Below are 24,305 nucleotides of genomic sequence, written 5' to 3' on the forward strand. Positions count from 1 at the left end.
CACTAGTGGAGAAATGGCTAGCCAGAACTCTTGTTGGTGGGGCACCATTTTTGTACAACGTGAGCACTATTTTTACAAATAGCGATGTCGTCAGCTAAGTTGGTACGCCAACTATAGACTATCAGTGTTGGAGTGGATACTTCTGGCCACACCATAAATCTGTTGGCACACGTGCACTTGCCATCTCAAATATAGTGGTGGAATTGCGTTTCTCTACACAATGTAGATAATTAGTTAGTCCTCGCGTGGGAGATTGTGATACGCCAGGCATTATATTTCCATTTAAACTAGTATTTAAGTACTTAAAAAGTATATATGCTAGTTAGAAAATAGCAAAGATTTTATTTTACATTTTGGACATGATTATTGTTAACACTTCTAATTTTGAGTATTCAATTATGTTTTGTCTTTCATTGAACCTAATTAGTAAAAAAATTATTCAGGCTTTTATTGGCTATGGCGTTGCATTTTAGACTCACGTCAGCGACGGCCCACCATAAAAGACCTAGTCCATCACACCTTAGTATTTGCCCTTTCATTTCCACGCCATCTCGACTAGCCGCCACTCATCGCCGCGCCATCGCCGCTCCGTCGCGCCCCTTCGCCGCTGATACGTCCCAAATGTATCTATAATTTCTGCTTGTTCCATGATCTTTTGGGTGACATTGCTATATGTTTTGCTACACTTTTATATAATTTTACACATATTTCAACTAACCTACTAACTCAGTGCACCCAGTGCCAGTTTCTCTCTACTAATGTCTATTAGGCAGGGGCTTTTACCCAATTTTACGAAGCCCCAAAAATTCCAGAAAAATATATAAAAAATCAGCGTAACGAAAGCTTTGAGATCACCAAAGATGGGCCAGAGGGGGGGCCAGGGGCCGCCCAGGCAACCTGCTAGCTCGGCCTACCCCCTGGTCGTGCCAGGAGCCGCCTGGGTGTGCCCCACCTCCTCCGGTGCCCTCCTTTGGCCTATATTTAGACTCCCAAGAGGAAACCCTTGCACAAATTCCAGAATTGCGAATTTCTCCATCGTTCCGCCGCCGTAACGCTTCCGAGATCGGGAGCGTTAGGAGACCTCGTCCCGGCACCCTGCCGGAGGGAAGATTGACCCCCGGGAGCTTCTCCACCCCATGGACGCTTCCCTGACGTGCCATGAGTAGTCCTCCTTGGACCATCGGTCCATGACCAGTAGCTATGTGATGTCTTCCCTCCAATCTTGTGCTTCAATGGTTAGTCCTTGTGATTTTCCCTACATGATCAAGGCATCTATGTAATTCTCTTGCTATTGCTATGCTCGGTTTGTTGGGATCCGATGTATTATGAGATTATGTTCAGATTGTTATGAGTTATATATTTGATTATCCTTTTATATTATGTTCCTTAGTGATTCATGCATGTTCTCCGTTGCTATTTATTGCTTTGGACGAGTAGTAGATTGTAACTCCAAGAGGGAGCGTTATGCATGATTGTGGGTTCATGCCCCTTGATGTCTAGCTTGAGTGACAGAAACATGAGACTAGGGGATGTGTTGTTGCCACCAGGGAGAAAACAACGGTGCTTGTGACCATGGTTGCAAGGATTGTTTACCTTACACATAGTTCGTTAATGCAGTTGTCCGTTGCTTTGAGTTTACACTTTGAGTGGGGCTCGCAACTTAATACCGGCGAGATTTTCTGGATAGATATCTCAAGGTGGATGATTTGTAAGTAGATGCTGGTGAATAAACGGTCTACTTGTCTTGGCGTACTGCCCATTACTATTGAACCTCTAACTATCAAGTAGCATAATTAGCAATGCGGTGCGTTCATAATTTTGTCTATTGCCCAACTATGATTTGTTTACACAAGCATAGTTGTTTATCGTCTTTTGGGAGAGAGACATCACTAGTGAACATCATGTGACTCCGGTCCATATCACCATCATTGTTTACACCTCCATCATTTACCGCTTTCATTTACTTTTCCATCGCAATAACTATTACTTTCCCGCTTGTGTTTTGATCCTTTGCAAACTACAAGGCCAGAGAGATTGACAACCTCTCTGTACTCATTGGGAGCAAAGTTATTTGTTGTGTGTGCAGGTCCACGTCTTCTGCTAGCGCCAGGGTGGAAGACACCTACTTGTTGATCCTTGGAGTCCTCCTAGTTCAATAAACCTTATAGTTACCGTGTGAGGGAAAACTTGCTGCTGACTACATCTCAACCTTCCACTTGGGGTAACCAACGAGGTGCGAGAAGTATATACATCATCTCATCATCAAGCAAAGTTTTCTGGCGCCGTTGTCGGGGACTTCAGTCTTCAAGATAGGGGAGTTGCACGCTATCCTTTACCTTTGCTTTTTAGTCTTGTTAGTTTGCTTTCTACTTTTTGCTTTAGAGTCTTATACCAAAAATCAGAAAGAAAAAAATTAGTTGCTTTGTTCTTGCTTGTTGCCACTGCCATGGGTTCCACTGAGAACACTAAGTTGTGTGACTTCACTAGTTAGGCTTATGGAAAACTACACTCTTAGTTCGCTTCTTGGGAAGGCCGCTATACCACACCCGTGGTAGAGATGTCTCCTCCACCTACTAAATGTATCTCATTCAAAATACCACTTGGGATAATTGAAATAATTAGGAATGATTGTTATGCAGGAGAAGGAACAGTCAATCCTAGTATTCATTTGTTGAAACTTATAGAACTTTGTGAGTTGTTTAAGATTTCAGGTTTGACAAGAGATGGAGTCATGAGGAAATTATTTGCCTTGTCACTGAAAGGAAAATCATTGCAATGGTATACGCTACTAGATGATTCTCACCTACGGGATTGGGAAGAGATTCAGTCTCTCTTTTACTCCAAGTTCTATCCTCTTCATGAAGTCCATGTGGATCATGGTAACAATGCTTTATGTGATACTTATATTGTTGAGTTTCCGACTGAAAATTATTATAAGAAGGGAACATATGCTTATTTGTATTTCAATAATATCAAGTTCCCTCTCTTTATGTCGAAGGTTTTGAAGCTGCACTTGTTTTGCCTTCCTGTGCTTATTACTTTGTGCTTCAATGAATTATTCTATTGCAATATTCCTATGCATAGGAAGCATGTTAGACTTAAATGTGATTGGTATTTGCTTCCTCATGCTCTATTTTGTTCTACAACTCTTATTCCTACGAGAGCATCATTAAAATCTTAAGCCTTTCTTTATGGCTATAAAGAAAGAGCTCTAGGGAGACAACCCTTGTTATCTTTACTTTGAGTTTTTACTTTCAGTTTTAGTGGTCTTGATGCTTGTTAGTACAGTAGAAACATAATTGTATCTTTATTTTTAAGCTTTGTGCCAAGTTATAGCCACCGATTGCAAGAATGTTCAAAAATTTTGACATGTTGTCCAGAAACAGATTATGTCTGCCTGACGGAAAAACTCACCAAAAATCACGAGATCATCTTTTTGATCTGAATTTTTTTTTAAATGCTCTATATAATTGCCTTTCTGGCATCTGTTCTGAGTTTTTTGATTTGAGTTGCAGAAGTGCCTCGAATAAATTATTTACTACCTGTTGTTCTGTTTTTCACAAATTCTGCCCTGTTTTGCGTTTTCATCATTTTGCAAATCCTAAGCTTACTTTTTATTTGCAAAAACCTTTTGGAAATCATGAGAAATGGTATCTATTCATGGAAATCTTTATTTATAGCTGGTAATAAATTATTTTATTAAGGGTACTAACCACTCTAATCAGCTTATGATGAGTTTCGTATGAAGGGAGTTTTCAAGTATGCGATGGGAGATGATGAAAGAAGATACAGGAGTGTAAAGCGCTCAAGCTTGGGGATGCCCCCATGCACCCCAAGAAATATTCAAGGAGACTCAAGCGTCTAAGCTTGGGGATGCCCCCGTGCATCCCCTTCTCTATCAACAATCATCAGTTCGTCCATCTCCATGCTATATTTTTATCACTTCATATGTTATGTGATATGTTTGGAGCGTCCCACTCTTTACCTTTTAGTTTGTTTTAGTTTTGCTTGCTTTTCATAACAAGTCGGAACCTATCCTACCTTGTTTGGGAGAGACACACGCTCCATTCCACTCTAGAACACAACATAGGTTTTCATGCTTATCTTTTTTGTGTGTTCTTCATCTTTCCATAGCTACTGTCATGCTTAGCTCTTTGTTTTCATGCTTACGTTTTTAAAGAGCTAGTATTTAGGTTGCTTTTGGAACTCTCTTGAGTTATCATGCTTATCTTGTTTAGATACTTGGCTCATTGCACTGAGTTGTGTGTCTTGCATGAGTAGGTAATTGAGGTTGCTATTTCAGTATAGTAATAACTTGCAATAGTTTTGAGGTATTGATTTGAGAAAAGTTTGGACTATTGGCGCCAAGAGCTTGAGCCTATTAGTGATAGGTGTCGTATTCTGGGAAATCCGTGTGTTTTTCAAAAACTAAAAAATAGTTGAGAACTCTAGCTACTAAATTGGTTGCTAACCTCTGGAGGGGTTGGAATATATAGAGTACCCTCACGTTACCATGAGTCGAGGATGCGCAAGGATAACCAAACCCCCAAACACTCCTCCTCAGGGTACTTGTCTCTTTGATAATTTCCTAACTAGATAGAGAGTTACTGATAATAAGTGTATGAGTTCTTCGGACTAATGTGAGTATTCGATTGTTGGCACTTCCACCATCCATATTTTGCTAGCCTCTTCGGTACCGTGCATTGCCCTTTCTCACATTGATAGTTGGTGCGAACTCCGCCGGTGCATCCAAACCCATGACATGATACGCTCTGTCATACATAAGCCTCATTATATCTTTCCTCAAAACAGCCACCATACCTACCTAATAAGGCATTTCCATAGCCTTTCCGAGATACATTGCCATGCAACATCCACCATCTCATGACTTGATCTTCATGTCATACATGCTTTTACTTGATCGTAGAGCCGCATGATAGTTGGGCCTTGCCCCAATTATTGCTACATGATGCGCTAGTATCATTGCATATCCTGCTACACTGGCAGAGGCATACATTTGCATACATCATGATCGTTTTCACTTGTCTTTATGTTGAGTACTTCTTATAAAGTGTGATGATCTTCTTTTTATTCATGTAAAACATAGAGTGTTGCCCTTAAGTGAGGAAAAGATCCCAAAGAGGACAAACAAAAGATCCCGAAGAGAACAAATGAGAGATAAAAAGAAAGAGCCAAAGAGGCCACAAAAAAATAAAAAAATAAAAAGAAAAATAAATAAAAAGAGAGAAGGGGCAACACTACTATTCCTTTGAAAGATCCACACTCGTACTCCTTTGCTATATTTGTACTACATAAAGATTATCATTCATGCATAACTATGTGGGGACCCTTGCACTATAGAACTTGGTTTGCATATTCCAATGATGAACCTCCTCAAATGGGCTCTAGGTCTTCATGAGCAAACAAGTTGGATGCACCCCCCACTAGTTCCATCGGAGAACTTACCTTAGCTCATATGTGCATCCGTTACATGTCAATCCCTACTCCTCACATCATATCTATCATTTGGCTTTCTCTCGCCTATGGTTGTCCTCATTGATGTGATCCTTTCACACCTTTTTGTCTTCCTTCCCCATCATTATTCTATTCGCCATCCTAAGTGCCAACATATCTTGCTTACGCTCATCCATTGCATGAGTGCTCAAAGTCGAAAGGGAGAAGATCATTTTGACTTTTGTCTGACTAGTGGTCTGGGGATGAGTCAAAATAAGATTCTGAAGGAGACCAAGTGTGACATTTAGTAGATTGAGTTCTCAATTAAAAATATATATATTATGATCTCAACCCATCTCCACTTCTTGCACGCAAACACCATTTGGAGACATTTGAGTCACGGACAATGAGAGCTCTTGCACCTTTATGTTCTTACTTTGCTAAACTTAATACTAAATATAGACTCTTGCTTGTTATTGTATTGACTTGAATTCCATATCTTACTTGCTTTACTTTGAAGTTCTTATATGTGTGTTAGCATGTCACCACAGAAATTATTGTGTTATCATTTATCTACTCGAGGACGAGCAGAAATTAAGCTTGGGGATGTTGATACGTCCCAAACGTATCTATAATTTGTGCTTGTCCCATGATCTTTTGGGTGACATTGTTATATGTTTTGCTACACTTTTATATCATTTTACACATATTTGTACTAACTTACTAACGCAGTGCACCCAGTGCCAGTTTCTCTGTGCCGATGTCTATTTTGCAAGGCCTTTACCCAATTTTCCGAAGCCCAAAAAATTCCAGGAAAAATATAAAAAAAATCAACGTAACGGAAGCTTCGAGATCACCAAATATGGGCCAGAGGGGGGCCAAGGGCCGCCTAGGAAACCTTCTGGCGTGGCCTACCCCCTGGCCGCGCCAGGAGGCCGCCTAGGTGGGACCCTCCTCCTCCGGTGCCCTCCTTTGGCATATATTTAGACTCCCGAGAGGAAACCCTTGCACGACTTCTAGAATCGTGAATTTCTCCATCGTTCCGCCGCCGCAGCGCTTCCGAGATCGGGAGCGTCAGGATACCTCTTCCCGGCACCCTGCCGGGGGGAGGATTACCTTCGGGAGCTTCTCCACCACCATGGACGCTTCTTGGACGTGTCGTGAGTAGTCCTCCTTGGACCATGGGTCCATGAAAGTAGCTATGTGATGTCTTCTCTCCAATCTTGTGCTTCAATGGTTAGTCCTTGTGAGTTGCCCTACATGATCAAGGCATCTATGTAATTCTCTTGCTATTGCTATGCTCGGTTTATTGGATACAATGGATTATGAGATTATGTTCAGATTGTTATGAGTTATATATTTGATTATCCTTTTGTATTATGTTCCTTAGTGATTCATGCATGTTCTCCGTTGCTATTTATTGCTTTGTCCGAGTAGTAGATTTAACTCCAAGAGGGTGCATTATGCATGATTGTGGGTTCGTGCCCCTCCATGTCTAGCTTGAGTGACAGAAACATGACACTAGGGGATGTGATGTTGCCACCAGGGAGAAAACAACGGTGCTTGTGACCACTGTTGCAAGGATTGCTTACCTTACGCATAGTGTGTTAATGCAGTTGTTCATTGCTTTGAGTTTACACTTTGGGTGGGGCTCGCAACTTAATAGCGGCGAGATGTTCTGGATAGATATCTCAAGGTGGATGCTTAGTAAGTAGATGTTGATGAATAAAAGGTCTCGTTGTCTTGGCGTATTGCCCATTACTATTGATCCTCTAACTATCAAGTAGCATAATTAGCATTGCGGTGCATTCATAATTCTGCCAATTGCCCAACTGCGATTTTTTTACCCAAGCATAGTTGTTTATCGTCTTCTCGGAGAGAGACGTCACTAGTGAACATCATGTGACTCCGGTCCATATCACCATCATTGTTTACACCTCCATCATTTACCGCTTTCATTTACTTTTCTGTTGCAATCATTATTACTTTCCCGCTTGTGTTTTGATCCTTTGCAAACTACAAGGCCGGAGATTGACAACCTCTCTGTACTCGTTGGAAGCAAAGTTATTTGTTGTGTGTGCAGGTCCACGTCTTCTGCTAGCTCCAGGGTGGAAGACACCTACTTGTTGATCCTAGGAGTCCTCCTGGTTCGATAAACCTTACAGTTCCCGTGTGAGGGAAAACTTGTTGCTAACTACGTCTCAACCTTCCACTTGGGGTAACCAAGGAGGTGCGAGAAGTATATACATCATCTCGTGATCAACCGCTAGCAAGGTTGAATCCTCTCCTTCCCCTCCCATTGAATCTCCTTTCATATGTGTGGGATTCATCTATATGTCGCTTTAGGATTGCTTTGTGTAGATTTTTTAGTAGATATATATATATATATATATATATATATATATATATATATATATATATACATACATATATATATATAATGGATTGCTTTGTGTGATGTAAAATCAAAATTTGTTTCCATGAATTGTTTTGTGTACAAATTTTAGTGATAATCCGATTTAATAGTGCATTTCGAGTAGAAATGTCTTGAGTGTCTAGAATGTTAATGATTCTAGTTCAACTTAATTTGGTAGTGTAGTCTAGAATTATAGAGGAATAAATAAAATGAACTCCTAATGTAAAATTTTGAGTATAATTTGTTTATTTGTGTGTCCCTTCGTGGATTTTGTTTATTTGTGTATACATGTCAGTAGTGTAGAATTATACATGTTACTTGTGTTGGTTCACTAGTCTAGAATCTGCTTATATACTTAGTTTTCAATATGTTTTGTGTAGAATGGCACAACCAACACCATGTCTAATGTGCAAGTCAAGGTATGCAACTAGCCTTGCAATTGTTACGGTGTTCGGCATTTACTTCCAGCCGTGTTTTGTTCCTGTCGTGGTAAGAAATTATGAACCTTAAATAGTTTGTGCTTTTGTTTCTATTGCTATTTCCACTAATGCATTGTGTGTTTGTTTTTGGTTTTTCTTACACAGATCGTTCCTTGCAATGTGAGATTGGATTTCAATGAGCTCATATCTGGGGACACTGTCATCTTCGACGCTCCTGGGGGGCCTACACTATGGAGGTCAATAAGGGATGGAAGATCACCGAGATTGAAAAAGATTAATGGGATTATTTCATTGCCCGCATGCATCTCACTCGGAGTGAATTGATCAGCTTCTCCTTCAGAAGAGAAACTCCAAGGCTTGTTGTTATCTATCTCAACTACGAGGAAGAAGATGATGATCCACTTGATGAAGCAGTATTTGCTGAAAGAATGATCAGGCTGAGCGAGGATGAAACTGACACGCTTTGGGAAAAACTTCCGCCACGTGATGCCTGAGTCGGGATACCATTCGTGACCCTCCTGACATGGACGATGGTTGACCACCATGTCATGGTATGTTACTTATTATTGTAGTAACTTCATATCCTTAGTATTTATTAATGTGGTGATATGCCGAATGTAGAATTTGATGATACCCTTAGTACATATATTAATGTGATGATATGTTTATAGTGTAGTAATGTTACATGATCATCATGTTTGTTTTTTTGGAAATTACCTAAGAGTCTATGTGTGAGATGTGGCATCGAGCCGGATGAAGAAGGCATTGCTGGACTACGCCTTACTACAAGGGGATCCGTCACCACCTATGCTTATGCAGTGCACACGGACGGGCACACTATCTTCAATACAGTTGGGTGGAGCAACTTCCTCACTGGCAAGAATCTCCGGAGTGGACAGGCCGTCTTCGTCACTATTGGGAACACCCCATGCCATAACTTTAGGATGATGATCGTTATCGACCTCCTTTAAGTATGTTATATATAGTTTGACCGTGCGAAATGAACTCCTTATTAAATATGCTCGTGTTTGTTAGGATTGTCGTTAATACCTACTTGTGAGCTTGGCACTTATTATTAACTGGAATGCATTGTTTTATTAGACTAGTTCCTCGTGTGCAATGCTAAATGGTAAATGTTATGTGCTGGGATTTTTTTGGCTGTATAAAACGTTCCTGTGTGCAATGTACATTCAACGCCGCTACGTGAACGATTATAGTGGTGGCATTTCCTACATGGCATGCCATCAGCACGTAGAATACTACTGATACAGGACCCAATGCCACCAATATTTTTTAACACTGGAGCGATATTGGTGATGTAGGGCTACTACGCCAGCAAATCCTTTTTTGCTACGCCATAGCTAGGCTTTCCTGCACTAGTGCCCTCCGCGCAGGTCACTTCGCGCTAGATGGAGGTTGCCCTGGCCTGTCGGGTCGCAGTTGTTCGCAGTCGACGGCCTGCAGTCTCACCGTCCGTAGCTGCCCGTGTGCCGGCTGTCGTGGTGACGATTAGACAAGCGAAGATGCCTGGTGCGTGTCTCGCCGGCTGGCCACGGGCTGGCAAGGGTCGATGGTATCGTTGTTGGTCCTAGAGCGGGAGTCGGTCGGGTCATGATACGTCTCCAACGTATCTATAATTTTTGATGGTTTCATGCTATTATCTTGTCAAACTTTGGATGTTATGCATACCATTTATATATTTTTTGGGACTAACTTATTAACTCAGTGCCAAGTGCCAGTTCCTGTTTTTTCCATGTTTTTGACCCCTTTCAGAGGAGATTTTGAAAAAAAGTCCAAACGGAAGAAAATCCCCGAAAATATTTTCTGGAAAATATCAAAAATACTGGAAGAAAAAGATACCGGAGAAGAGTCCGGAGGAAGCCACAAGCCTGTGGGGCACCCCCACCCCCCTGGCCGCGCCCCAAGGGCTTGTGACTCCCTCGTGGGTCCCCCTGACTTGTTCTCGACGCCATCTGGTCTTATAAATATGGAAACCTCTAGAAAGAAACCTAGATCGGGAGTTCCTCCGCCGCAAGCCTCTGTAGCCACCAAAAACCAATCTGGAGCCCGTTCCGGCACCCTGCCGGAGGGGGAATCCATCTCCGGTGGCCATCTTCATCATCCCGGTGATCTCCATGATGAGGAGGGGGTAGTTCACCCTCGGGGGTGAGGGTATGTGCCAGTAGCTATGTGTTTGATCACTCTCTCTCTCGTGTTCTTGAGATGTCTTGATCTCGATGTACCGTGGGCTTTGCTACTATAGTTGGATCTTATGATGTTCTTCCCCCTCTCCCTTCTTGTAATCAATTGAGTTTCCCCTTTGAAGTTATCTTATCAGATTGAGTCTTTGAGAACACTTGATGTATGTCTTGCACGTGTCTATCTGTTGTGATCAACTTGCGGGTTTGTGACAATGGGGAAACTATGCATATGGGTTGGCACACGTGGATTCATGTCAGTACTCGATGTATGTTTTGGTGATCGACTTGTGGGTTCGTGACATTGGGAACCAATGCATAGGGGTTGGCACACGTTTTGGCTCTCCGATAGAAACTTCGGGGCACTCTTTGATGTTCTATGTGTTGGTTGAATAGATGATTCTGAGATTGTGTGATGCATATCGTATAATCATGCCCACGGATACTTGAGGTGACAATGGAGTATCTAGGTGACATTAGGGTCTTGGTTGATATGTATCTTAAGGTGTTATTCTAGTATGAACTCTTGAATAGATTGATCAGAAAGAATAACTTTATGGTGGTTTCGTACCCGACAATAATCTCTTGGTTTGTTCTCCGCTATTAGTGACTTTGGAGTGACTCTTTGTTGCATGATTGAGGGCTATTTATATGATCCAATTATGTTATCTTTGTTGAGAGAACTTCACTAGTGAAAGTATGAACCCTAGGCCTTGTTTCCACGCATTGCAATACCGTTGGTGCTCACTTTTGTTACTAGTTACCTTGTTGTTTTTGTAATTTCAGATTACAAAAACCTATATCTACCATCCATATTGCACTTGTTTCACCATCTCTTCGCCGAACAAGTGCACCTATACAACTTACCATTGTATTGGGTGTGTTGGGGACACAAGAGAATCTTTGTTATTTGGTTGTAGGGTTGCTTGAGAGAGACCATCTTCATCCTACGCCTCCGGCGGATTGATAAACCTTAGGTCACCCACTTGAGGGAAAATTGCTACTGTCCTACAAACCTCTGCACTTGGAGGCCCAACAACGTCTACAAGGAGAAGGTTGCGTAGTAGACATCAAGCATTTTTCTGGCGCTGTTGCCGGGGAGGTAAGCGCTTGAAGGTATATCTTTAGATCTTGCAATCGAATCTTTTTGTTTCTTGTTCTTTCGCTATAAAACTACAAAAAATGGAATTGAGGATGCCTCATATGCTCCATCTTTTCAATGTCTTTCGTGAGCATGATGGGAAGGAAAATTGTGCTCAAGTGCTGAAAGAAGAATTACATAGAATGCTTGGCATAGAATATGTGAATGATGAGCATGATTGCAATGTTGTTAGCATGAATTCTATGAATACCCATGATGCTAATGATATGCAAAGCCACAAGCTTGGGGATGCTATATTTGATGAAGATGATCTTTTCAGTTCTTCCACTTTGAATGATCAAAATTATTTTGATGAAAGCATGCCCCCTATCTATGATGATTATTGTGAGGATACTTATGCTCTAAAGAAGAGGGATGATAAAACTTGTTATACTTTCGAGAACCCCTTTGCTAAACATTGCTTTTTCATTGTGGACACAATTTGTAGTGCTCAAGTCTTTTACGATACTCCCACTACTATTCTTGAGAATAGATTTCCTTATGTGGAGAGTAGTAAAATTTCTATGCTTGTAGATCATGAAAAGAATGCTTTAGGTGCTGGTTATATTGTTGAATTCCTTCATGATGCTACTGAAAATTACTATGAGAGAGGATCATATGCTTCTACTTATTGCAATAGTATCAAGCTTCCTCTCCATGTGTTGAAATTTTTGAAGCTATGCTTGTTTTGCCTTCCTATGCTAGTTGATTCTTGCTCCAATAAATTGTTTGATCACAAAATCCATATGCATAGGAAGTGGGTTAGACTTAAATGTGCTAGCCATATGCTCCATGATGCTCTCGTTGTGTTTCAATCCTTACCTTTTATGTGAGCATCATTGAAATAAATGCCTAGCTAAGGGCGTTAAACGATAGCGCTTGTTGGGAGGCAACCCAATCAATTTATCTTTTTCTTTCCGTTTTGTTGCGTCCACACTTTCATAATTCTGTAGTTATTGTGTTTTTTGTGTTTCTTTTTGTGTTTGATCCAAGCAAAACCTTTATGACTAGTGTCGGTAATGGTTGTTTCATCCTGCTGGAAAAAGACTTAAACTTTTCGCTCACGAGATGATTTTTCATTTTTATTCACATAGAGATTTTGAGTTGATTCTTTTTGCTGCTGGTATATATGCTTTTTTCCCAGGCTGTCGTAATTGTTCGGAATTTTTGAGGTACCATAAGTATACAAAGTATACATATTGCTACAGGATGGTCTGTTTTTGACAGATTCTGTTTTTGTTGAGTTGGTTGCTTGTTTTGATGAAACTATGGTTAGTATGAGGGGTACTAGCGATGGAAAAGTGAGAATATAGTAGCCCAAGATCAATATAGGTAGAATTCAAGTTGATACAGTACCAAGAGAAGTGGTAGTTTGTTTTCTTGTGCTAATGTTATCACGAGTTTCTGTTTAAGTTTTGTGTTGTGAAGTTTTCAAGTTTTGGGTGATTTCTCATGGACGATGAGATAAGGAGTGGAAAGAGCTCAGGCTTGGGGATGCCCAAGGCATCCCAAGCCAAATTCAAGGATACCAAAAAGCCTAAGCTTGGGGATGCTCCGGGAAGGCATCCCCTCTTTCGTCTTCAATCCATCGGTAACATTACTTGGAGCTATATATTTATTCACCACATGATATGTGTTTTGCTTGGAGCGTCTTGTATCTTAGGAGTCTTTTCTTTTTATTTGGTCACAATCATCCTTGTTGTACACCTTTTTGAGAGAGAGAGAGAGACATGCACTCATCGTGATTTTGCTAGAATGCTCATAGTGCTTCACTTATATCTTTTGAGCTAGATACTTTTGCTCTTGTGCTTCACTTATATTTTTAGAGCACGGCGGTGTGTGATTTGGTAGTTGGCTTATGCTATGAAAGTATTCCCAAATGTGATAGGTACCCAAGGAGGATGCAAAAACCTCCATCTTCATGTGCATTGAGTAGAAAGAGAAGTTTTGGTTCCTCCCAAATAGTTTTGAGACATGGATTTGGTAATATTAAGAGTTATGTTAGTAGGGTGTTGTGAATCGAGAAATAAGTGTGTTGAAGTTAGTGATTCCCGTAGCATGCACGTATGGTGAACCGCTATGTTAGGAAGTAGGAGCATAATTGATCTATTGATTGTCATCCTTTGTGTTGAGTTCGGGATCGCGCGATGGTTAACACCTACCAACCGTTCCCCTCGGAGTATGCGTTTAGCACTTTGTTTCGATTACTAATAAAAACTTTTGCAACAAGTATGTGAGTTCTTCATGACTAATGTGAGTCCATGGTATAGATGCACTTTCACCTTCCACCATTGCTAGCCTCTCTAGTGCCGCGCAATTCTCACTGGTGCACAAACCCACCAAATTCCTTCCTCAAAACAGCCACCATACCTACCTACTATGGCATTTTCATAGCCATTCCGAGATATATTGCCATGCAACTCCCACCGTTCCGTCTCATGACTTGTGCCATCACTCTCATATTGCCATTGCATGATCGTAAGATAGCTAGCGAGATGTTTCAACGGCATACGCCATGCTAGATCGTTGCACATCCCGGTACACTGCCGTAGGCATTTCCTATGGAGTCACCATCATTGTGATCTTTGAGTTGTGAGTAAATAAAAGTGTGATGATCATCATTACTAGAGCATTGTCCCATGTGAGGAAATAAAAAAAAGAGGCCAAAGATCCGAAAAGCAAAAACAAAAAAAAGAGAAAAGAAAAGAAAAGAAAAGAGGCCTAAGAGCCCAAATGAAAAAAAAGAGAAAAAGAGAGAAGGGACAATGCTACTATCTTTTTCCACACTTGTGCTTCATGATAGCATCATGTTCTTCATGATTGAGAGCTTCTTGCTTTGTCACTACCATATGCTAGTGGTAATCTTCATTATATAACTTGGCTTGTATATTCCAACGATGGGCTTCCTCAAAATTGCCCTAGGTCTTCGTGAGCAAGCAAGTTGGATGCACACCTACTAGTTTTCCTTTTGAGCTTTCACATACTTATAGCTCTAGTGCATCTCTTCTATGGCAATCCCTACTCGTTCACATTGATGTCTATTAATGGGCATCTCCATAGCCTTTTGATACGCCGAGTCAATGTGACCATCTCCTCCTTTTTGTCTCACAACCACCACCACACTCTATTCCTCCTATAGTGCTATATCCATGGCTCGCGCTCATGTATTGTGTGATAGTTATAAAAAGTTTGAGAAAGTAAGAGTGTGAAAACAATTACTTGTCCAATACCGGGGTTGTGCATGATTTACATTAGTTGTGTGAGGATGATGGAGCATAGCCAGACTATATGATTTTGTAGGGATAACTTTCCTTGGCCTTGTTATTTCAAAGTTCAAGATTACTTTGCTAGTTTTCTTGAAGTATTATTGTTTCCATGTCAATAGCAAACTATTGTTTCGAATCTTACGGATTTGAACATTCATGTCACGTGAAAGAAGTTGCAAAGGACAACTATTCTAGGTAGCATTCCACATCAAAAATTCGGTCTTTATCACTTCCCTACTCGAGGACGAGCAGGAGTTAAGCTTGGGGATGCTTGATACGTCTCCAACGTATCTATAATTTTTTCATGGTTTCATGCTATTATCTTGTCAAACTTTGGATGTTATGCATACCTTTTATATATTTTTTGGGACTAACTTATTAACTCAGTCCCAAGTGCGAGTTCCTCTTTTTCCATGTTTTTGACCCCTTTAAGAGGAGATTTTGAAACAAAGTACAAACGGAAGAAAATCCCCGAAAAGGTTTTTCTTAGAAAATATCAAAAATACCGGAAGAAAAAGATACCGGAGAAGAGTCTCGAGGAAGCCACAAGCATGTGGGGCGCCCCCACCCCCCTAGCCGCGCACCAAAGGCTTGTGACTCCCTCATGGGTCCCCCTGACTTGTTCTCGACGCCATCTAGTCTTATAAATACAGAAACCTCCAGAAAGAAACCTAGATCGGGAGTTCCGCCGCCTCAAGCCTCTGTAGCCACCAAAAAGCAATCTGGAGCCCATTCCGGCACCCTGCCGGAGGGGGAATCCATCTCCGGTGGCCATCTTCATCATCCCGGCGATCTCCATGACGAGGAGGGAGTAGTTCACCCTCGGGGCTGAGGGTATGTACCAGTAGCTATGTGTTTGATCTCTCTCTCTCGTGTTCTTGAGATGTCTTGATCTCGATGTACCGTGGGCTTTGCTACTACAGTTGGATCTTATGATGTTCTTCCCCCTCTCCCTTCTTGTAATGAATTGAGTTTCCCCTTTGAAGTTATCTTATCGGATTGAGTCTTTCAGAACACTTGATGTATGTCTTGCACGTGTCTATCTGATGTGATCAACTTGCGGGTTTGTGACAATTGGGAACCTATGCATATGGGTTGGTACACGTGGATTCATGTGAGTACTCGATGTATGTTTTGGTGATCAACTTGCGGGTTCGTGACATTGGGAACCTATGCATAGGGGTTGGCACACGTTTTGACTCTCCGGTAGAAACTTCGGGGCACTCTTTGAAGTTCTATGTGTTGGTTGAATAGATGATTCTGAGATTGTGTGATTCATATCTTATAATCATGTCCACGTATACTTGAGGTGACAATGGAGTATCTAGGTGACCTTAGGGTCTTGGTTGATATGTATCTTAAGGTGTTATTCTAGTACGAACTCTTGAATAGATTGATCAGAAATAATAACTTTATGGTGGTTTCGTACCCGACAATAATCTGTTCGTTTGTTCTCCGCTATTAGTGACTTTGGAATCACTCTTTGTTGCATGATTGAGGGCTAGTTATATGATCCAATTATGTTCTGTTTGTTGAGAGAACTTCACTAGTGAAAGTATGAACCCTAGGCCTTGTTTCCACGCATTGCAATACCGTTCGTGCTCACTTTTGTTACTAGTTACCTTGCTGTTTTTGTAATTTCAGATTACAAGAACCTATATGTACCATCCATATTGCACTTGTTTCACCATCTCTGCGCCGAACTAGTGCACCTATACAACTTACCATTGTATTGGGTGTGTTGGGGACACAAGAGACTCTTTGTTATTTGGTTGCAGGGTTGCTTGAGAGAGACCATCTTCATCCTATGCCTCTCGTGGATTGATAAACCTTAGGTCACCCACTTGAGGGAAAATTGCTACTGTCCTACAAACCTCTGCACTTGGAGGCCCAACAACTTCTACAAGGAGAAGGTTGCGTAGTAGACATCAGGTCACGAGACGACTGGGCGGGCTGCTCCTGCTGCGCATTTGCAACCTCCACAAGGACGCGGATGCGCTACTGCTACGCCTCGCGGGCGGTCCCTCGAGATTTCCTAGCTTTCTAAGGGAAGCCCACGCGGCTCTCATGTTCTTGACATGAGTGTCGTAGACGGGGCGGTCGTCGGCCAACTCCTGGCCGACGACGGCGCCGCAGCGTCGTACTTTTGGGGAACGTTGCATGGGAAACCAAAACTTTCCTACGCACACGAAGACCTATCATGGTGATGTTCATCTACGAGAGGGAGATTGGATCCACATACCCTTGTAGATCGCTAAGCGAAAGCTTTAATAAACGCGGTTGATGTAGTGGTACGTCTTCACAATCTGTCCCTCGAACCATCCCACGATCCGTCCCACGAACCGTCTCGCGATCCCTCCCATGATCCGTTCTGATCAAGTGACGAACGGACGGCACCTCCGCGTCCCGCACACGTACAGCTCGATGACGATCTCCGCCTTCTTGATCTAGCAAGAGAGACGGTGAAGTAAATGAGTTCTCCGGCACCGTGACAGTACGCTGCTGATGGTGATGACCTATTCCTGTAGGGCTCCGCCCGAGCTCCGTAGAAACCCGATCTAGAAGAAGAACTATGAGGTATAGGTTTGAGTTGCACGTGGAAAAGTTGTGTCTCAAAAACCCTAAAACCACCAGTATATATATGAGGAGGGGAGGGGCTAGCCTTGGGCCTCAAGGGAGCCCCAAGTGCGTCGGCCGAGAGAGGAGGAGGTGGTGCCATAGCCCACTTGGGCTGGCCTCACCAGCCTACTAAGGGTTGGTGTGCCACCCTAGGACTATTGGGCTCACTCTCGGGTGGGTGGGCCCCTCCCGGTGAAAACCCAGAACCCATTCGTCACTCCCGGTACAGTGCCGGTAATGCCCAAAAATTTCGAATGACCAAATGAAATCATCCTATATATCAATCTTCATTTCCGAACCATTCCAGAAACCCTCATGACGTCCGTGATCTCATCCGGACTCCGAATAACTTTCTGTCACCAACACCTATAACTCAACTATACTAAAACGTCACCGAACCTTAAGTGTGCAGACCCTGCGGGTTCGAGAACTATGTAGACATGACCCGAGACACTCCTCGGTCAATATCCAATAGTGGGACCTGGATGTCCATATTGGGTCCTACATATTCTACGAAGATCTTATCGGTTGAACCTTTGTGCCAAGGATTCATATAATCCCGTACAACATTCCCTTTGTCCTTCGGTATGTTACTTGCCCGAGATTTGTTCGTCGGCATCTCTATACCTATTTCAATCTCGTTACCGGCAAGTCTCTTTATTCGTTCCGTAATACAAGATCCCGTGACTAACACTTGATTCACATTGCTTACAAGTCTTATAGGTGACGTTGTATTACCGAGTGGGCCCCAAGATACCTCTCTGTCACACGGAGTGACAAATCCCAGTCTTGATCCATGCTAACTCAATGGACACCTTCGGAGATACCTGTAGAGCATCTTTATAGTCACCCAGTAACATTGTGACATTTGATACACACAAGGTATTCCTCCGGTGTCAGTGAGTTACATGATCTCATGGCCATAGGAATGAATACTTGACACGCAGAAAACAATAGCAACAAAATGACACGATCACATGCTACGTTCATAGTTTGGCTCTTGTCCATCACATCATTCTCCTAATGATGTGATCACGTTATCAAGTGAAAACACGTGTCTATGCTTAGGAAACCTTAACCATGTTTGATCAACGAGCTAGTCAACTAGAGGCTTACTAGGGACAGTGTTTTGTCTATGTATCCACACATGTATTTGAGTTTCCAATCAATACAATTCTAGCATGGATAATAAACGATTATTATGAACAAGGAAATATAATATTAACTAATTTATTATTCCCTCTAGGGCATATTTCCAACAGTCTCCCACTTGCACTAGAGTAAATAATCTAGTTCACATCACTTATGTGATTGTAATGAATCTAACACCCATACAGTTCTGGGGTTTGATCATGTCTTGCTTGTGAGAGAGGTTTTAGTCAATGGTTCTGAACCTTTCAGATCCGTGTGTGCTTTACAAATATTTATGTCATCTTATATTTGATGCTACTACGTGCTATTCGGAAATATTCCAAATGTCTACTCTACTATACGAATCCGTTTTATTACTCAGAGTTATTCGGATTAGTGTCAAAGCTTTCATCGACGTAACCCTTTACGACAAACTATTTAACCACCTCCATAATCGAGAAAAATTCCTTAGTCCATTAGTTACTAAGGATAACTTTGACCGTTGTTCAGTGATTCAATCCTGGACCACTCTTTCTACCCCTTGATAGACTCATGGCAAGGCACACATCAGGTGCGGTACACAGCATGGCATACTTTAGAGCCTATGGCTAAGGCATAGGGGACGACCTTCGTCCTTTCTCTTTCTTTTGCCGTGGTTGGGTTTTGAGTCTTACTCAAACTCACACTTCACAACACAACCAAGAAATCCTTCTTTGCTGATTTATTGTGAACTCCTTCAAAAACTTGTGAAGGCATGAATTCCACTGAAAGTTCTATTAAGTGTTTGGATCTATCTCTATAGATCTTGATGCTCAATGTTCAAGTAGCTCTATCCAGGTTTTCCTTTGAAAAACTCCTTTCAAACAACCCTTTATGCTTTACAGAAATTCTACATTACTTCCGATCAACAATATGTCAACCACATATACTTATCAGAAATTCTATAGTGCTCCCACTCACTTCTTTGGAAATACAAGTTTCTCATAAACCTTGTATAAACCCAAAAGCTTTTATCATCTCATCCAAGTGTATATTCCAACTCCGAGATGCTTGCACCAGTCCATAGAAGGACCGTTGGAGCTTGCATACTTGTTAGCCTCCTTGGTATTGACAAAACCTTCTGGTTGTATCACATACAACCTTTACTCAAGGAAACCATCGAGGAAACAATGTTTTGACATCCTATCTGCAATATTTCATAAATAAGGTAGCAACTGCTAACATAATTTCAACAGACTTTTAGCATCGCTACAAGTGAGAAAGTCTCATCATAGTCAACTCTTTGAACTTGTCGGAAGCATCTTTGCGATAAGTCGAGCTTTTCTTAATTGTGACTTCTCACCATCATCGTTTGTCTTCTTTTTAAAGATCCATCTTTACTTAATAGTCTTACAACCATCAAGTAGTTCTTCCAAAGTCTACACTTTGTTTTAATACATGGATCCTCTCTCGGATTTCATGGCCTCCAGCCATTTGCCGGAATCCGGGACCACCGTCGCTTCTCCATAACTCGTAGGTTCATTGTTGTTCAATAACATGACCTCCAAGACAGGGTTACCGTACCACTCTGTAGTAGTATGCGACCTTGTTGACCTACGAGGTTTGTAGTAACTTGATCTGAAGCTTAATAATCACAATCATCAGCTTCCACTTAAATTGCTTTAGGCGCCACAGGAACAACTTCATGCGCCCTACTACACACTGGTTGAAGAGACGGTTCAATAACCTCATCAAGTTCCATCACCCTCTCACTCAATTCTTTCGAGAGAAACCTTTCCTCGAGAAAGGATCCATTTCTAGAAACAAACACTTTGCTTCCAGATCTGAGATAGAGATGTACCCAACTGTTTTGGATATCCTATGAAGATGCATTTATCCGCTTTGGGTTCGAGCTTATCAGACTGAAACTTTTTCACATAAGCGTCGTAGCCCCAAACTTTCAAGAAACGACGGCTCACGTTTCTCCAAACCATAGTTCATACTGTGTCATCTCAACGGAAATACGTGGTGCCCTATTTAAAGTGAATGCGGTTGTCTCTAATGCATAACCCATAAACGATATTATTTAATTCGATAAGAGACATCATAGTATGCACCATATCAAACAGGGCGCTGCTATGACATTCGGACACACCATCAGACTATGGTATTCTAGGTGGCATGAATTGCGAAACAATTTCCACATTGTCTTAACTGTGTACCAAAACTCGCAACTCAGATATTCATCTCTATGATCATATCGTAGACAGTTTATACTCTTTTCACGACGATCTTCACTCTAAAATAGATTTGAACTTTTCAATATTTCAGACTTGTGATTCATCAAGTAAATACTCCTGTATCTACTCAAATCGTCACTGAAGTAAGAACATAATGATATCCACTGCATTCCTCAGCACTCATTGGACTGCACACATCAATAATGTATTACTTCCAACAAGTTACTTTCTTGTTCCATCTCACCGGAAAACGAGGCCTTCAGTTATCTTGCCCATGTGGTATGATTTGCATGTCTCAAGTGATTTAAAATCAAGTGAGTCCAAACGATCCATCTGTATGGAGTTTCTTCATGCGTTAATACCAATAGGTATGGTTTGCATGTTTCAAACGTTTCAAAAATGAGTGAGTACAAAGATCCATCACTATGGAGCTTCTTCATGCATTTTATACCGACATGACTCAAGCGGCAGTGCCAGAAGTAAGTGGTACTATCATTACTATGTATCTTTTGGCATCAATATTATGAACATGTGTATCACTACGATCGAGATTCAATAAACCATTGAAGGTAATTATTCAAGCAAATAGAATAACCATTATTCTCTTTAAATGAATAATCGTATTGAAATAAACACGATCCAATCATGTTCATGCTCAACGCAAACACCAAATAACAATTATTTAGGTTTAACACCAATCCCGATGGTAGAGGGAGCGTGCGATGTTTGATCACATCAACATTAGAATTACTTCCAACACACACCGTCACCTCACCCTTGCTAGTATCATTTTAATGCGTAGCCATAACTTCGAGTTACTAACACTTAGCAACTGAACCGGTATCTAATACCCTTGTGCTACTAGGAATACTAGTAAGGTACAAATCAATATCAAGTATATCCAATATACTTTCAGTCGACTTTGACAACCTTCTCATCTACCAAGTATCTAGGGTAGTTCCGCCTCAGTGACCGTTCCCCTCATAACGGAAGCACTTAGTTTCGGGTTTGGGTTCAACCTTGGGTTTCTTCATTAGAGCAGCAACTCGTTTTCCGTTTCATGAACTATCCCTTCTAGCCCTTGCCCTTCCTGAAACTAGTGGTTTTACTAACCATCAACAATTGACGCTCCTACTTGATTTCTACTTTCGCAGTGTCAAACATTGTGAATCGCTCAAGGATCATCATATCTATCCTTGATATGTTATAGTTCATCACGAAGCTCTAGCAGCTTGGTGGAAGTGACTTTGGAGAACCATCACTATCTCATCTGGAAGATTAACTCCCACTTGATTCAAGCGACTGTTGTAGTCAGACATCTGAGCACATGCTCAATGATTGAGCTTTTCTTCTTTACTTTATAGATAAAGAATATAGTCGAAGGTCTCATACCTCTCAACAAGGGCACGAGCATGAAATCCCAATTTCATCTCTTAGAACATCTCTTATGTTCCATGACGTTCAAAACGTCTTCAGCGCCTTGCTTCTAAGCCGTTAAGTATTACACACTGAACTATCACGTAGTCATCAAAAACATGTATGTCAGATGTTCGCAACATCCACAGACGACGCTCGAGGTGCAGCACACTCAGTGGTGCATTAAGGACATAAGCCTTCTGCACAGCAATGAGGACAATCCTCAGTTTACGGACTGAGTCCGCAATGTTTCTACTATCATCTTTCAACTAAATTTTCTCTATGAACATATAAAAACAGTAGAGCTACAGCGCAAGCTACAACATAGTTCGCAAAGACCTTTTGACTATGTTCATGATAATTAGTTCAATTAATCATATTACTTAAGAACTCCCACTCAAATAGACATCCCTCTAGTCATTCGAGTGGCGCATGATCCAAATCCACTAACTCAAGTCTGATCATCACGTGATTTGAGCATAGTTTCAGTGGTGAACATCTCCATGTTGATCATATCAACTATATGATTCATGCTTGACCTTTCGGTCTCCTGTGTTCCGAGGCCATGTCTGTACATGCTAGGCTCGTCAAGTTTAACCCGAGTGTTCCACGTGTGCAACTGTTTTGCACCCGTTGTATGTGAACATTGAGTCTATCACACCCGATCATCACGTGGTGCCTCGAAACGACGAACTGTCGCAACGGTGCACAGTCGGGGAGAACATAATTTTATCTCGAAATTTTAGTGAGGGATCACCTTATAATGCTACCGTCGTTCTAAGCAAGATAAGGTGCATAAAAGGATTAACATCACATGCAAGTCATAAGTGACATGATATGGCCATGATCTTGTGCTTCTTGATCTCCATCACCAAAGCACCGGCATGATCTTCATCGTCACCGGCGCCACACCATGATCTCCATCATCGTGCCGCCATCGAGGTTGTCGTGCTATATATGCTATCACTACTAAAGCTACAACCTAGCAATATAGTAAACGCATATGCAAGCACAAGCGTTAGTTTAAAGACAACCCTATGGCTCCTGCCGGTTACTGTAGCATCGACGTGCAAGTCGATATTAACTATTACAACATGATCATCTCATACATCCAATATATCACATCATGTCTTTGGCCATATCACATCACAAGCATACCCTGCAAAAACAAGTTAGACGTCACTACTAGGAAAAGGCCTGCTAGTGGCGCACCTGTTTTGGCTACTAATGGCGCACTATAGGTGCGCCACTAGCATCACGCCATTAGAATTTTTTACTAATGGCACACCAAGCAGTGTGCCATTAGTAAAGCTCATGGTGCGCCATTAGGATGCCTCCCAGGTGCGCCATTAGTATGCCTCCCAGGTGCGCCATTAGTATGCCTCCCACGTGCGCCATTAGTATACCTCCTAGTTGCGCCATTAGTATGCCTCCCAGGTGCGCCATTGGTATGCCTCCCAGGTGTGCCATTAGTATAGCTCATGGTGCGCCACAGGTTATACTACCAGCTCTAAAAATATTCAATTATTATCCTCACACCCACAAGAAGGTTCAAGATAAACACATATTACACCACAATGAAAATATCTTTATAAACATGCACATACATTGAACGCAAGTTAACAAACAAATTAACCTAGAGGAAGCATAGTTTTGACCATCTTAACAATCATCTAGAACACACAAGTCACGCTCAAGCAGGGACAGTTCCCTTTTCGTGTCGAAGCTCATCCAGCAGTCCTCGATGCCACAAGTGTACCCTTCGACGCGCATCGGATGATCTCTTGGAGTCCTCTCCTCTCCTGTAGCCTTCTTCAGTTGCTTCGTCGTTTCGGTGTGAACCTCGCGGTGCTGCAGCAGATGCTTGTGCGTGAAGAACATCTTTCCACAGCCATCCACCGGGCAGATGTGGCGCTCATGCAGGGATAGTTCATTCTTCATGTCGAAGCTCATCGAACAGCCCTCTATGCTGCACGTGTACCCTTCGACGCATTGGATCATCTCT

The 24,305-nt window shown here is 41.8% G+C and overlaps 1 pseudogene; it reads left to right on the top strand.

The window, feature by feature from the left end:
• Positions 1 to 8,467: 8,467 nt before the first annotated feature.
• On the top strand, positions 8,468 to 9,281 carry LOC123440393 (annotated as a pseudogene).
• Positions 9,282 to 24,305: the final 15,024 nt, after the last annotated feature.

This window comes from Hordeum vulgare, chromosome 3H, assembly GCF_904849725.1.
Source record: "Hordeum vulgare subsp. vulgare chromosome 3H, MorexV3_pseudomolecules_assembly, whole genome shotgun sequence".
Taxonomy (NCBI): domain Eukaryota; kingdom Viridiplantae; phylum Streptophyta; class Magnoliopsida; order Poales; family Poaceae; genus Hordeum; species Hordeum vulgare.